Source organism: Pleurodeles waltl, chromosome 4_2, assembly GCF_031143425.1.
Source record: "Pleurodeles waltl isolate 20211129_DDA chromosome 4_2, aPleWal1.hap1.20221129, whole genome shotgun sequence".
Taxonomy (NCBI): Eukaryota; Metazoa; Chordata; class Amphibia; order Caudata; family Salamandridae; genus Pleurodeles; species Pleurodeles waltl.
This window is the reverse complement of record NC_090443.1, coordinates 976,981,233-976,998,163: the sequence shown is the minus strand read 5'-3', so window position 1 is coordinate 976,998,163 and position 16,931 is coordinate 976,981,233.

The following is a 16,931-nucleotide window of genomic DNA, read 5'->3' as shown; positions in this document are numbered from 1 at the left end:
TCTGATAAGTAGAGATGAAGGTGTGTAAAAAGGAATAGCCAGACCATGGTATGGTGATTATAATAGGTGTTTATTTACATTAGTTAACTAAAGTGGTGAAGGTGATCATATTCAGAAGAAATTATTTACAATCTGTTGCCGCCTCCGTATACCAGCAGCTGTATCTGTAGTTCCCCCTCCTGTTGCAGGCCAGCATCCTCCTCTTCCTCCTCTTCAGGCATGTGTGGCTCTGGTTCCAGGGGGGGAATGTTTCTTCTGACACAAATGTTGTGCAATATTGCACATGTGAGGATGATCCTACAGACCATCTCGGGGGAATATAGGAGGCTACCACCAGTGATGTCGAGGCAGCGGAACCTTGACTTGAGGATGCCAAAGGTCCGCTCGACAATGCTGCGTGTCCTCCTATGGGCCTCGTTGTGTGCACGCTCTGCAGCTGTACTCGGGTTGCCAAATGGTGTCATAATCCATGGCTGGATGCCATACCCCTGATCAGCTGCAAGAGAAAATGAATGGGATCATGTTGATGTAGATGGCACTATTGAAAAGACCTTTAATGGCAGTAGTTGTCTTGTGTTGTCTGGGACTCTTTTGTGTACTAATGTGACATCCTATGCTTGTAGGCTATACCATCTGCATTGTGTTGTTTCCTTGGCTGAACAAGTGTTTGTCTGCTAACCGTTTGTCAGCAGTATGTTTTGGGATTTTCAGTACAGTGTGCCCTCCCTAGCATTGTGACTTGTGATACAGGTGTCCGTGTGTCTTCACTGGGGGTGAGATGATAGTTCCATGCAGAGTTACAATTAAAAGTGTTGTTAACACCTTCATATCAAAGTACCCTGGACATCCCATACCTTTAGACTTAGGCAATGTATTAATGTAAAGGTCATTGGGACACTTACAATTTGCAAGGTGACATTTAGGCAACCACACTCATTGACGTCTTCACATTAGGCTGTACAGTAATTCCGATGTGTGACAGGTTCAATGGTGACTTAAGAAACATGGCTAGCGATGTCACGACCTCAGTGTGTTCCTGTCGACATGTTGCTGTTGTGGTGTATGTGTTGTGTGTCCTAGAGGGTTGCTGTGCAGTGTATATATATGTAGGTTTTTGTACTTATCAACAAGTAGTCCATTGCCATACCGTCCATCCTGGAAGTGTTGATTGATGGTGCAGTGACGGAAGATGAAGGAGTCATGTACACTCGCAGGATATTTAGCCACGATGTTGGTGATCAATCCTTGGTGATCGACTATGGCCTGCACGTTGATGGAATGTGTGTGCTTCCTGTTGCGGTAGAGGTGTTCTGTTGCAGCAGGTGGCACAAGGCGTACATGTGTGCAGTCGATTGCACCAAGGACGTGTGGGAAGCCACTGATTGCGTAGAACCCCTGTTTTGTTTCCTGCTGCTTCTGCAGTGTGTTAGGGAAGCAGATGTGGTGGGGTGTCAGTCGAATGATGGCGTCCAGTACTTTGGGCAAAAAGGCGGAGAATGATGGTTGTGATATTCCGCCAACCAGGGCACCAGTTGTTTGAAAAGAGTCACTTGCCAGCATATGAAGTATGGCAAGCAGCTTTGTTTCTGTTGGGATGGTGCGGGGTGTCACCAAAGTGGGGGCCAACTGATGTTCAATGTTTCGCAGCAGCTGCTGAATGGCCTGCCAGTTCAACCGGTACCTCTGTATGATGTCGTGTTCCCTGAGGCCCTGAAGGGTTGTTCTTGGGTGGAATATCCTCTCCTGCCTTCTGTGCTGCCTTTGGGGTCCCTGCTGGTGTTGTTGTAGCTGCTGTTGTTGTTGCTGGGCTCTGCGTCTGCGTGCATGCTGGATTAGAATCACCTCCATGGCTCCTTGTTGCTGCTCTGCTGCTCTGTTGTTTGTTCTGTGTGTTCTGATTAAATACAGGTGTGTTTGCCCCATTTTAACGCCTGCCCTGACCCAGGCGTTAATTTTTTACGCAAATTGGGCTGTGCGTCATTTTCTGGCTCCGCCTCCCGGCCGTGCGTCATTTTTGCTCGAAAGCATAAATACGACGCACGGCCGTTTAAGCCATTTTTTGGACGGGAACACCTACCTTGCATATAATTAACGCAATGCGGGTTGCCGCATCCAAAAAATGACGCACACAGTGAAATTTTGTAGCTCGCGGGCTCAGGCGTCAAAGTTTAAATACGGGGCAACGTTTGCGCTGATTGTGCATAAAATGTTTTGACCCACAATCGGCGCAGACGGAGTATAAATATGCCCAATAGTTTTTTATCAGGAGACTGAGGGGAACATTACCTGGTAGGAAATTTGTGCCTTTGTGGTGATCCCACACAGAAATGTGGGAAAGATGTGATTTTTTTGCTAAATTTGAGTTTTGCTGAGGATTCTGGGTAAGAAAACACTGGGGAATCCATGCAAGTTACAACTCCCTGGACTCCCTTGGGTGTCTAGTTTTCAGAAATGTCTGGGTTTGGTAGGTTTCCCTAGATGGCTGCTGAGCGTAGGGGGACCAGGGGGTTTTGCGTCAAAGGATGACGCTAGTACGGGCAGAGACATAAAAAATGCCTCTAACCAGAATAGCGTCATTTTCTGACGTTAAAACCCCATGGACATGACTGCTGTCTACGTTAATATTTTCTAATAATTTATTACTTACAGTTCCTTTCTCACGACGAACAATAAACTAAACTAATATTCTTTCACATTAGGGCCCATATTTATACTTTTTTGGCGCCGCATTTGCGTCTTTTTTTCATGCAAAACCGGCGCATACTTACAAAATACAATTGGATTTTGTAAGTTTACGCCGCTTTTACGTCAAAAAGCTGCGCAAATGCGGCGCTAAAAAAGTATAAATATGGGCCTAGGTCTGTGAATTTCCTGTTCGGTTTGACAGCTAGAACAAATACTAATACATTAACTAAACTTGAAACATGCTCTTCTTCTGCAATACAATAGAACATTCAACATTACATTAGATGCCTAGCGAAAGAATTCAGGTCAGAGAGGACAAAATAAACAAGTTATTTTCCATTGCTGCTTGCAAAATAATACTTCAGGCTTAGTCAAGTTAAGTGCAAACATCATTCATAATATTAGAACTATTTTTAAACATGTATTTATTTTTCTGCACAGGTATAACTTACAACAATAAAATTCATTTAGATCAATATAAGTACGATTAGTTCAGATTAATTTAACCTCTTCAGTGGCCGACGCCCATATTACCTCCCTTGTGCGGGTCACGACCAGTGGCCGACACCAGGGAGGGGGTTAAAAAATCCCTGTGTGCATCGCACCCGAGGATTATTTTTTATTTGAAAATATCCCGGGAGACACGGAAGATCTTCCGTGTCTCCTCCCCGCCCCCCATCCGCCCCTTTGTGACATCAGCGCGCCCGCTTCCTTCTCCAATGGACAAAACAGCCCTAAACGGCCTTCCCTTCAATTTCGTTTTTTCTTGAGCAGGGGGACCTCTGTGGGGGCAAAAATTTATTTTGGTAGTTGTATGGTTTGCCTGGGGGCCACTATGGCCCGCAAGGAAAACATACAGCTACTAAAAAAATATATAGATCTATATATATATATACAGATATAGATATATCTATCTATGTAGATAGATATTTCTATATAGATAGATAGGTATATCTATAGATCACTTTTGTCAATGCGTGTGTGGTTTCCCTGGGGGCTGCGATCGGCCCCAGGAAAACTGCCCCCACATATAAAAGTGATATATATATATATACACGTATTCGCCACCAGTTGTCTTGCAGTTGCAGCTTGTGTCTTCAAAGCAATGCACATACTTCAACTGATGCGTTTCAATTGTAGCTTGTAGACAGCAATAAAAAAGTCAAGTAAGTCTTGTGATTATGTTTCTGCTACAAAAGGATTAGACTTTTCTCTAGTGGCAGTTTTGATGCCATAAAGTAGCGCAGAAGGTTTATATGTCTACTGCAAATATCAAATCTGTATTTTATGTAAATAGCTGAGTACATTAGTAAAGTCAGCCATTACCTGCGCTTTAATACAAATGAAATGTATGTGCGGGGGGCTATGGAGAGATGAAGGGCACTTTTGCTGGGTGGTAGTGAGGGAATCCGAGGAGGAGGTCATGGGAGTGGGAGCACCAATAATGATTGTTGGACTGGGCAATAGAGGTGCTAAAGACTGACGATTGGTATGTGACAAGGTGAAGTACTAGTGTGTCTTTTTTTGAGTGTCTTGAAAGAACGTGCTGATTGAGAGAAAAAGCGAAGGTAAGGTGACCTCTACTGTTGCACGTATCACACACACACCCACCAGAAATTTTGTGACTGTCTACATAGGCTAGTGTTTTTTAGCAACAGTTTAGCCAGTAGCAGAGATGGCATCTCGTTGGATGACTGCTGCTCAAGCCCTCAATCGGGTTATAGAGGACAGCTCTGATGTAGGATCAGAGACTGAGACAGCATCTGAGGGATAGGACAATGGCGCAGGCTCTTGGAGTGATTTTTCAGTCAGAGAGTCCCATTCAATAGCTCCTCTTCCAGTGATTATGAGGGAGGTGATGAGGACAGTCCTGCTGTCCCTTCGCAAGCACAGTCTGTCCCACAGGACAATAGCGGGTTAGCCCAACCCAGAGAGCAGGTGCATGCGGCGGCAAGCAGAGAGAGAGTGCTCTCTTGGGAGCTCCCCAATTTAGTTCAGCCTCAAATTCCACCGCCCAAATCGTATTGTGGAGACATCAAAATTATCTATCACAAAACAAACTGGTTTTGTAAGGCAGGCACCTGTGTTTTTGGTCCTGGGCTCGGAGGCCATACAGGGAAACATACCAAACCCACACATTTCTGGAAACTAGACATCCGGGGGAGTCCACAGAGGTGTGACTTATGTGGATTCCCCAAAGGTTTCTTACCCAGAATACCCTGCAAAGCTGAAATGTTAAATAAAAACTCTATTTTTTCTTGCATTTCTTTCACACAAACTACAGGAATATGCTGGCATCCACAAAATTTCTACCACTCAGTGTTTCCCCACTTGTCCTGATAAAAACACTACCCCACTTGAGTGCCTGTACCTAGTGCCTGCGTCAGGAATGGATCACCCCAGGGTCAACAGTTGCCCTCATGTAAGGGCCAACATTGACCGTTGTGTGATCTATTCTTGTCGCGGGCACTAGGACTACCCACACAAGTGGGGTACCATTTTTATCGGGAGACTTGGGGAATGCTGTGTGAAAGGAAATTTGTGGCACCTCTCAGGTTCTAGAACTTTCTATCGCCGAAATATGATGAAAAAGTGTTTTTTTGACAAATATTGAGGTTTGCAAAGGTTTCTGGGTAACAGAACCTGGTGAGAGTCCCACACATCACCCCATCTTGGATTCCCCTAGGTGTCTAGTTTTAAAAAATGCACAGGTTTGGTAGGTTTCCTTTGGTGCCAGCTGTGCTAGAGGCCAAAATCCACAGTTAGGCACTTTGCAAAAAACTGCCCTGTTTTCTTTGGAAAAATGTGATGTGTCCATGTTGTTGTGTTTTGGGGCATTTCTAAGGGGTTAATACTTTCAATAACACTTTTAATATTAATTCACATTAGTATTTTGTTTAATATGAACGCAAAACTCAGATGTTTAAACGTGGTGCACAATACGAATGGTGGCCATATTGTTCACTAAATTTCAAATGTGCACATTTTACAACTCACGTTATTTTCTCTGTTAGGCTTTTTAATGCAGGTTAATTGGTCACCATATGCTAACTTCTGTGCCACTAATTTATTGATAACATTTGCTCTCTATCACCTTTTGGGTGTTTGATTTCCAGTATTTCAGGGCTGGCAATAGCCTTCTACTGCCAATGTTTGTGAATTCCCAAAAGTATTACATTTTCACACATTAAAGAAGTACTGCTATATGGGCAGATTTTAATACTTTTTTGACAAATCGGTCACTACATGTATTTAGAAACCCAATTCCGACTCAGGGCTCTTAGACCCAACTAAGGGGCGTATTTACAAGTGACTTGCACTAGGCAGGCAGCAGGCCCATATCTACAAGGCCATGGAAAGCCACTTTGCTTCGCTTTCCATGTCCTCATAGATATGGAGTAAGGCAACACAGCGCAAGTCACTGCGTTGCCTTACTCTGTGTCAAAAATGCTTTCCATAGGCGTTGCACTGGGTTTTCCTATGCAACACCCATGGATTTTGAGTCATTCCCAGATTTACAAGGAGTTGCAAACCTGGGAATGCGTCAAAAGCCTACACCTCCCTAGGGGAGGTGTAACAAGGGGAAATAACTTTATTTCTTCTAGGGCCTCATTTACAGGAAACTGACGTATCGGCCCGAGGCATCAGATTTCGTGCACTGTCCAACGATTACCTAACAATGCCATGGATGCACTGTACTTACTAAACAGAGCTCCATAGCGCACGTTTTCACAGATGCTTCAGAAATTCTGACACATCTGTGGTGCTAAGCTCACACACTGTGAAACTAACCCCAGGAAAATGACACTACTCCAGTAATACTAGGAAGATTCCCATAGAAAGCCCTGCTGCAGTTAAGTAGCAGAATTATGCAGTGAAATGTAAATTTCACTGCATCAGTTCTGCGTTGCTTTCTACCCGGTAACACTTACCTTGCATACATTATACCTGGATCAGGTATAATGTGACACAAGACTTTACGTTTGTAAATCTGGAGCAGTGTAAAGTACTGCTTAGCACCAGCACTTTGTGAAAAAAAAAGTGATGCAATGGTGGCTCAAAGGCCTTGTAAATGAGCCCCCCAGGTTTTTCCTTTCTATAGGTGCTCCATTGTGCAGCACACATAGAAGGAGGAAAACACCTTCATTGATTGTTTTTTTAGCAGTATTGTGTCCCTTCCTGCACAAAAATAATAATTCCTACAATGCAGACACCCTTGCATCCTGGTGCAAGGGTGCCTGCATTGGCACATGGCAGCCAATTGTGCACCAGTGCAGTGGAAGAGGACAGGAATGTACTGTATCTGATAGGTTTGGCGCATTCCTGCCCTTTTCTTTTGACGCAGGGCAGCACAGCAAGAAGCCTTGCAGCTGTGTCCTACTTCAAAATATTGTAAATATGCCCCCAAGAATGCATTTGAGGGATGTCACACCCCAACCCTCCCCCAGCTAAAGGAACACCCCTAGCCTTTACCCCGGGCCTGATATTTTTCCCTGGGAACTCATAAGTATGGTCACCAATGGCATAGAATCCCTGCTGTGGGATCGCATATACTACATCTAGGGCCTCATCTACAAGGAAATGGCGCAGCGCAGTGCCGCAAGCAATATTCTTGTGCTGAGCTGTGTAGTTTCCAAAACGCAGGGATGTGCCGTATTTAAAAGAATACAGCACATCCCTGTTTCCCTCTGCGCCAGTGCTAGGTTAGCTGCCTAGTGCCAAAGCATCCACCCTTTGGCTATGGTGCAAGAATGGCTGCATTGCGGGGGAGATTGTTTTTGTGCACCTTGCTGCACAAAAACAATCTTTAATGGTGATTTGCTCCTACTATGTGTGCTGCAAATTACAGCACACATAAGAGGAGCAAAAAACGAGGAGAAATAAAAGTATTTCTCCTTGTCGCACCACTCTAATGCCTCCCCTCAGGGGGCGTTAGTTTGTGGCGCTGCCTTAGGTTTACAATTTCTCATAAATCTGAGGCAGTGTCAAAAAGCAGTGGGTGTAGCTTGGGTACGCCCACAGCAACACCCACTGCACACCCCTTAGCTGCTGAAAACTGTGTTAGGCGGCCCATATCTATATGGCTGTGTTAAGCCACGAAAAGTGGATTAATGCCACCATGTAGATATGAGTTAGTGCACAGCTCCACCGGAGCGTCACAAAAAGTGATGCACTGGTGGCTCTAGGGCCCCGTAATTGACACCCCTAGTTTCACTGCACATACGAGAAGCCTTGATGGTGGAGTTATCAAATTGGTGCATGTGGGCTGGTCTCCATGTTTCTAGTTCTCGCATTTCACAAATCATTTATCAAGTGACTGATGGCCCCATGTGCTAAGCCAGAGTCACAGATAGAAGAGGGCGTGCAGGCAAATTATTAGGGCGGGCTGAGCCGCAGCCGAACCATGGGTCCGGCTTGGTTCCAAAACTCTCGGTATGAGCACAGCCATGAAAAACATTTAGGGGATCATTACAACATTGGCGGTAAAAGCCGCTTACCGCCATGCAGAAGACCGCCAATACACCGCAGCGGCCGCGGAATTCCGCCACAGCTATTATGACACACATCTCGGAATCCGCCGAAATTCAGACACACACACAAGTCCGACACATCAAAGGTCAGTGTAAAACTGGCGAAAACAAATCCTCCACCGTCACGCCAACAGAAACACGCCCATGCTATCATGACCCACGAATCCACGCGGCAGTCTTTCAAATGCGGTATTCCATTGGCGGTATACACCGCCGCGCTCAAAATACACACACATCTCCAAAACACCGCCACATTGGACATTTCGAAATACACACACCTGATACACATACAAACACCACTCCCACACACCCAACACAATATAAAACACACACCCACATCACCCACAAACCCCTACGACCACAAGTCACGACCGAAGGCCAGAGAGACAGAGAGCACAGCAACTGAGAACCCCACCACACAGAGGCACACAACACCACCACCCATACAACATTACACGCACAATACACCACTCACCACTACACATTACCACACACATCAACACTGACACCCCCCCACACATCACCCAAACCACCCCATGTCACGCCAAAGACACCCCCGGTTTTCCGAGGAGGAGCTCCGGGTCATGGTGGAGGAAATCCTATGGGTAGAGCCACAGCTATTTGGCTCACAGGTGCAGCACACATCCATAGCCAGGAAGATGGAGCTATGGCGCAGAATAGTCGACAGGGTCAATGCAGTGGTACAGCATCCAAGAAATCGGGAGGACATCAGGAAGAGGTGGAACGACCTACGGGGGAAGGTGCGTTCAGTGGTCTCCAGGCACAACATTGCGGTTCAGCGGACTGGCGGCGGACCCCCACCCCCTCCCCCACAACTAACAACATGGGAGGAGCAAGTCTTGACCATCATGCATCCAGAGGGCCTCGGAGGAGTCGGTGGAGAAATGGACACTGGTAAGTCAAATCTTAACTATCATATCCCCCACCCTACCTGCATGCCATCACACACCCCCACCCTCACACCCTCCCCTATCACTCCAACTCCTCACTAATGTACTAATAACACAAACCACACATCCCAACACCAAGCCCTGCATGACACAACTAAGCATGGTCACCCCTCACCAAAGCATGCTCACTGCACATACCCAGAACAACCCCCTAACCATCATCACACAAACCCACACACAGGAATGCTTGCACTGGGGTACACAAACACCCACCCATTGCACACCATTCCACACACACATGCAATAATCATGCTCTTATATCCCTGCAGGACCACGACGGAACGTCACCACACAGGAGGGTCCAGACATCTCCACTTCACCCACAGAAGAGGCCCACAGTGACGACAGCAGCTCTGCCCTACTGGATCCTGATGACCAGCCCGGACCATCGTGGGCCTCGGGACAGTCGGTTCCCCTTGCACAGGCACAGCCCAACACTGACCTTCCACCCTCTGGCAACACCAGCACAGCACCCACCCAGCGAGGCCATACCTCCGTAACCAGGACACGTCAATCAGCGGTGTGTCCACCACTACAGGGAACCCAGGAGAACCCACCACCCCAACAACAACAGGGACCTGGGGGCAGTGGTAGTGGGCACACGGTCCAGGGGACGGAGGCACAGAAACACAGGGGAACTGGGAGGGCTGCTGTGTGACAGGGGGTGGACAGGCCAAGGAAATCCACTCTCCACGAGGCCCGCTCCTCCATCATGGGAGCATACCACCACTCCCAGGAGACGATGGCGACGGTCCTGGCCAAGTTTCAGGAGACCCAGCGCCTGCAGGAGGAGCAATATTTGGGGTTCAGGGAGGAGCTCAGGACCATCAGCTCCGCCCTGGGCACCATCATAGGGGTGCTGAAGGACATACAAAAAACCATGATGGACACCGTGGCACTCCAAAGGGCCCCTGACACTAGCATGGACGATGAACTGCCCACCACCTCCGCCGGCACTAGTGGACAGGACGCCCCGCCACAGGACCACCACACCAGCACCCCACCCCCTCCAGACGGACAACCACCACGCAAGCGGTCCCTGAGATCCAGGAACAGGACAGAGCAAGATGGCAAGACCCCCGCCAGGAAATGAGACCACCCTGATTGTCCTCCCACTGTCCCACTTTGTTACCCTGTCCATACTTAAACTGGCCCAGCTCCACTTCTTATGCCCATATGGACAGTGCACCTGTGTGACCAATAGACTGGACTCCGCCATGGACATTGCTACACCGTCCCCCATCACCATTTTCCAACCCACCTCCATTTTTGAGCACTTAAATAAACACCCTTGAACCACAAAACAATCTGGAGTCAGTCTGTGATTTGGTAATTTGTATTATCTATGAAAGTGTCAAAATGCGTTCCCAATTGTAAAGCCAACATACCTATGTTACACATCACAAGTCCTTGAAGGATGCAAGCAGATGACACACGTTGGTAACCACACCTGTGAAACCGTAATGGAAAGGTACAACTCAGTGACCAAATACTGCTATTGAATAACAGACAGGATAGAGGTAGAAGTGTGAAAGTGAATGTAATGTAAAAAAAGTGTTTCTCACCTGTGTGTCACTGGAAATATTGCTGTATGACTGACTCCCTGTTGTCTATGTCTTCTTCCTCAGCTTCCTCCTCATCACTGTCCACAGGCTCCACAGGCTCCACAGCTGCCACAACACCGCCATCTGGACCATCTTCCTGCAGAAAAGGCACCTGGCGTCGCAAAGCAAGATTGTGAAGCATCGAGCAGGCAATGATGATCTGGCACACCTTCTTGGGTGAGTAGAATAGGGAACCACCTGTCATATGGAGGCACCAGAACCTGGCCTTCAGGAGGCCGAAGGTGCGTTCGATCACCCTCCTAGTCTGCCCATGGGCCTCATTGTAGCGTTCCTCTGCCCTGGTCCTGGGATTCCTCACTGGGGTCAATAGCCAGGAAAGGTTGGGGTAACCAGAGTCCCCTAATAGCCACACACGGTGCCTCTGGAGTTGACCCATCATATAAGGGATGCTACTATTCTGCAGGATGTAGGTGTCATGCACTGAGCCAGGGAACATAGCATTTACCTGGGAGATGTACTAGTCTGCCAAACATACCATCTGTACATTCATCGAATGATAACTCTTCCGGTTCCTGTACACCTGTTCACTCCTGTGGGGGGGGGGACCAAAGCCACATGGGTCCCATCAATGGCACCTATGATGTTAGGGATATGTCCAAGGGCATAGAAGTCACCTTTCACTGTGGGCAAATCCTCCACCTCAGGGAAAACGATGTATCTCCTTACGTGTTTCAGCAGGGCAGACAACACTCTGGACAACACGTTGGAAAACATAGGCTGGGACATCCCTGATGCCATGGCCACTGTTGTCTGAAAAGAGCCACTAGCAAGGAAATGGAGCACTGACAGCACCTGCACGTCAGGGGGGATTCCAGTGGGATGGCGGATTGATGACATCAGGTCTGGCTCCAACTGGGTACATAGTTGGTGGATAGTGGCACGGTCAAACCTGTAGGTGACGATTAAATGTTGCTCCTCCATTGCCAACAGGTCCACCAGCTGTCGGTACACCGGAGGATTCCGCCATCTTCTCAAATGTCCCAGCTGACGGTGCCTAGGAAGGACAACAGCGACCACAGAGTCAACAAATTCCCAGGTATGTACCCACAGATACACAGAACACGACACCAAACACAAAACTCTTCCTGTATGTGTGTTGAGTGTAGGCCTAGCTATGTGTGACGCAGTAGTAAATGAAGCCATGTGGGCCCCTGAAATGGCGGCTGCCTGACCTCTAAACTGGGACAATGGGAATGTGAGGTAACTGCGCTGGCGTTGTACCACGTCGCGGTAGGCGGTCGTAGACCGCGGCGCAATGCTGCATTGGTTAACATTGGACCCTATGGGTCCCAGGAGCCAATGACCAAGTGCGCCAGCGGTGATGACCGCCGCAGACGTGACCGCCATTTTCTATCTGTTCAATCACTCGATACCTGATCTTCGACAGGAGAGGACCTACACTGCAAGTGCTGCTGTGACCTCGGTCTGGAAGTGACAATGGCTGCTGCGTCTAGGGAAAGGGCCCCTGCCTTCACTGCTCAGGAGTTGGAGAAGCTAGTAGACGGGGTCCTCCCCCAGTACACGCTACTCTACGGTCCTCCAGACCAACAGGTAAGTACACAGGGAGCACGTTGTATGGGCTATGCCTGGGTGGAGAGGGCTGGTTGTAGGAGGGAAGGGGGCAGAGTTCAGGGAACATGAAGGACTGTGAATGCATGTGCCACATGGCAAGGGTAGGGATGGGGGCCACTCACATCGACGGTGCAGTTGGTAATGACTTCTCTTCTTCCCCTGTGCATGTCATGTAGGTCAGCACCCACCAGAAGAAGGACATTTGGCGTGCCATCGCCAAGGAAGTCCGGACCCTGGGGGTCCACCAGAGACGGGGCACCCACTGCCGGAAAAGATGGGAGGACATTCGCCGCTGGAGCAAGAAGACGGCGGAGGCTCAGCTGGGGATGGCCTCCCAACATGGGAGGGGTGCCCGTCGCACCATGACCCCCCTGATGTTCCGGATCCTGGCGGTGGCCTACCCGGAGTTGGATGGGCGCTTGAGGGCATCACAGCAGACACAAGGTGGTGAGTACACTCTCATTCTGGGGACTTAGGGCCATATTTATACTTTTTGACGCAAAACTGCGCTAACGGAGTTTTGCGCCAAAAAAATGAGTGCCGGCTAACGCCATTCTGAAGCGCCATGCGGGCGCCGTATTTATTGAATGGCGTTAGCCGGCGTTAGCCGACCGGCGCTGCCAGGTGTGCGTGAAAAAAAACGACGTACACCAGGCAGCGCCGGCGTAGGGAAAAATGGCGTTTGGGCGTCCCAAAATGGGGCAAGTCAGGCTGAGGCAAAAAAATCGTCTTAACCCGATTTGCGCCATTTTTTTTGGGGCGCCCAGACGCCATTAACATGACTCCTGTGTCATGCCCCCTTGCCCAATGGCCATGCCCAGGTGACTTATGTCCCCTGGGCATGGTCATTGGGCATAGTGGCATGTAGGGGGGCACAAATCAGGCCCCCCCTATGCCACAAAAAAGAATTAAAAAAAATACTTACCACAACTTACCTTTTCTTCCCTGGGATGGGTCCCTCCTTCCTTGGGTGTCCTCCTGGGGTGGGCAAGGGTGGCAGGGGGTGTCCCTGGTGGCAGGGGAGGGCACCTCTGGGCTCATTCTGAGCCCACAGGTCCCTTAACGCCTGCCCTGACCCAGGCGTTAAAAAGAGGCGCAAATGCGGGGTTTTTTGCCCCGCCCACTCCCGGGCGTCATTTTTGCCCGGGAGTATAAATACCACGCACATGCCTGGGAGTAATTTTTTAAGACGGGAACGCCTACCTTGCATCTCATTAACGCAAGGAAGGTGTTCACGCCAAAAAATGACGCTAACTCCATGAAGTTTGGCGCTAGACGCGTCTAACGCCAAAGTATAAATATGGAGTTAGTTTTGCGTCGAATTTGCGTCGAAAAAAACGACGCAAATTCGGCGCAAACGGAGTATAAATATGCCCCTTGGTGCGCAGTTGAGGGGTCTGGGTGGGGGAGGAGGGCTGTGGGTGTACCTAGGCCAGGCAGACATACGTAGGCTACGTAGGCTAGGCCCCTCCGTAATGCAGGGCATGTGGCACTCCACCCCACCTCTGTAGTGGGCCAAGTACAGGTATAGATGCCCCTGTGGCATCCATGTGTGCAGATGTCCACCATAGCCATGTAGGCCATATCCCAGCAATTGCATCTGTAGAGGCCAAGAGCACGGCGTAGTGCAGGGGGCTGCTGTGTCTGTATTGTCCGCCAACTGTAGCGGTAAGCCATGCACTCAACCTGTCTTTCTTCTGTCATCCCCTCCCCCTTTTTCTGCTCTCCCTGTTCTTTTGTGCATCAGCATCATCAGGCGGAGGTACAGTGGCACCGGGGCACGAGGGAGCTGCATCCCACATGGCCATGGAGGGCCACACCACGGACTCAGAATGCACCAGTGGGACGGAGGGCGAGGGGAGCTACACGTCGGTCACCGGATCACCAACCAGCGACACGGACTCGTCCGCCGATGGGAGCTCCCTTGTGGTGGTGGCACCATCTGTGCCCCCCACTTCTACAGGTACAGCCGCCCCCTCCCCTACCAGCACCGCCCTCTCAGCAGCCCCTCAGCATTCGCCCCGTGCCCGCTCACCCAGGAGGGTGGGCATCACCTTCGCCCCAGGCACCTCAGGCCCTGCTGCCCTCAGTGAGGAGGCCATTGACCTCCTCAGGTCACTCACTGTTGGGCAGTCTACCATTGTGAATGCCATCCAGGGTGTAGAAAGGGAGTTGCAACACACTAATGCATTCCTGGAGGACATTCATCCTGGTCAGGCTGCCCATCATCGAACCCTGCAATCTCTGGCCTCAGCACTGATGGCAGCCATTGTCCCTGTGTCTATCCTCCCCCTTCCAACTTCCTCCACCCAGACCCAATCCCCTGTACCCCAGCCTGTCCCAAGCATACCATCAGACAAGCATGCATACACCTCAACACCCAAAAGTAGCTCAGGCAAACATAGGCACCACACAACCCACAGGCACTCACATAAGCATCACCCAAATGCAGACACAGCAACATCCACTGCCTCCACTGTGTCCCCCTCCTCGTCGTCTCCCTCCTCCCTCCCAGTATCGTCTACACTCTCACCTGCATGCACTACATCTACAGGCACTAGGACTCGCACCACAACACCCAGCACCACACCCCGCTCACCTGCACTCACCACCCCCACTCCCATTTAACCGTCCCCTGTGTCCTCTCCTAGTGTGTCTGTGACGCCCCCTCCAAAAGTACACAAACGCGGGCACCCACACACACAACATCCATCCACCTCACGACATCCTCCAGTACCTGCACCCAAAACACCTAAAGTGACACCTCCTACAACCACCTCCTCTTCCTCCACTCCCAGACCCCCTCCAGCTACCCATCCCAGTGTTCGTCAGAAACTGTCCCTCTGCAACGTTGACCTCTTTGCCCCCACCCCTCCAATTCATCAGTCCCGTAGTAGTGCCTCAGCCAAAAAGACTCCAGCACCAGTGGTGCGTGTTACAGGTGTGTGGAGTGCACCAGCCACCAGGGCAGGCAGTGTGACACGGAGCCAAGGCACTGCCAGTCCACCCCCTGTAAAGCATCTCAAGTTGGAAAGTGGCCGACAGGACCGGGTGAAGACTCCTGGAGGCAAAACTACTCACAAGGGTCCCAGGGGGATTGCAGAGTCAGCTGTGACTCCTCCAAAGGTGGGGAAGGGCCAGAAGAAGTCTGCACAGCCTGGTGTGAGCAGCACGGTGGAGAAGGGCGGCATCCTCCCCGGCGGCCGGGACGCCACCGCCAGCACCGTCATCACTGGTCAGGAGACCACCGCCGGAGTCAGTGCCCAGGAGGGCACAAGTATCGTCACTGGTCAGGAGACCACCGCCGGAGTCAGTGCCCAGGAGGGCCCTGGCTGCCACAGCCCTGCTGGGCGATGAGGGTCCGTCATGCCACACACCAATGCACAGGTCAGACACCGCCATGGCAAAGCACTGCTGAACAGCCCAGAGACCGCCATGGCAAATCACCGCTGAACAGGGCATGCACCGCTGAACAGGCCAGAGATCGCCATGGCAAAGCACCGCTGAACAGGCCAGAGATAGCCATGGCAAAGCACCGCTGAACAGGCCAGAGACCGCCATGGCAAAGCACCGCTGAACAGGGCAAGCACAGCTGAATAGGGCAAAGCACCTCTGAACAGCCCAGACACCGCCATGGCAAAGCACCGCTGGTCAGGGCAAAGCACCGCTGAACAGGGCAAAGCACCGCTGAACAGGCCAGAGACCGCCATGGCAAAGCACCGCTGAACAGGGCAAGCACCGCTGAACAGGCCAGAGATCACCATGGCAAAGCACCGCTGAACAGGGCAAGCACAGCTGAACAAGCCAGAGTTCGCCATGGCAAAGCACCGCTGAACAGCCCAGAGACCGCCATGGCAAAGCACCGCTGAACAGGGCAAGCACCGCTGAACAGGCCAGAGATCGCCATGGCAAAGCACCGCTGAACAGGCCAGAGATCGCCATGGCAAAGCACCGCTGAACAGGGCAAGCACCGCTGAACAGGGCAAAGCACCGCTGAACAGCCCAGACACCGCCATGGCAAAGCACCGCTGATCAGGGCAAAGCACTGCTGAACAGGGCAAAGCACCGCTGAACAGGCCAGAGATCGCCATGGCAAAGCACCGCTGAACAGGCCAGAGACCGCCATGGCAAAGCACCGTTGAACAGGGCAAGCACCGCTGAACAGGCCAGAGATCGCCATGGCAAAGCACTGCTGAACAGGGCAAGCACCGCTGAACAGGCCAGAGATCACCATGGCAAAGGACCGCTGAACAGGGCAAGCACCGCTGAACAGGCCAGAGATCGCCATGGCAAAACACAGCTGAACAGGCCAGAGACCGCCATGGCAAAGCACTGCTGAACAGGGCAAAGCACCGCTGAACAGGGCAAAGCACCACTGAACAGCCCAGACACCGCCATGGCAAAGCACTGCTGATCAGGGCAAAGCACCGCTGAACAGGGCAAAGCACCGCTGAACAGGGCAGAGCACCGCTGCAGAAGGAAAAGACCGCCACATCAAGCATCGTTATCCCATGTACAGCTGGGACAGTGACGGGACTGGAACTGTC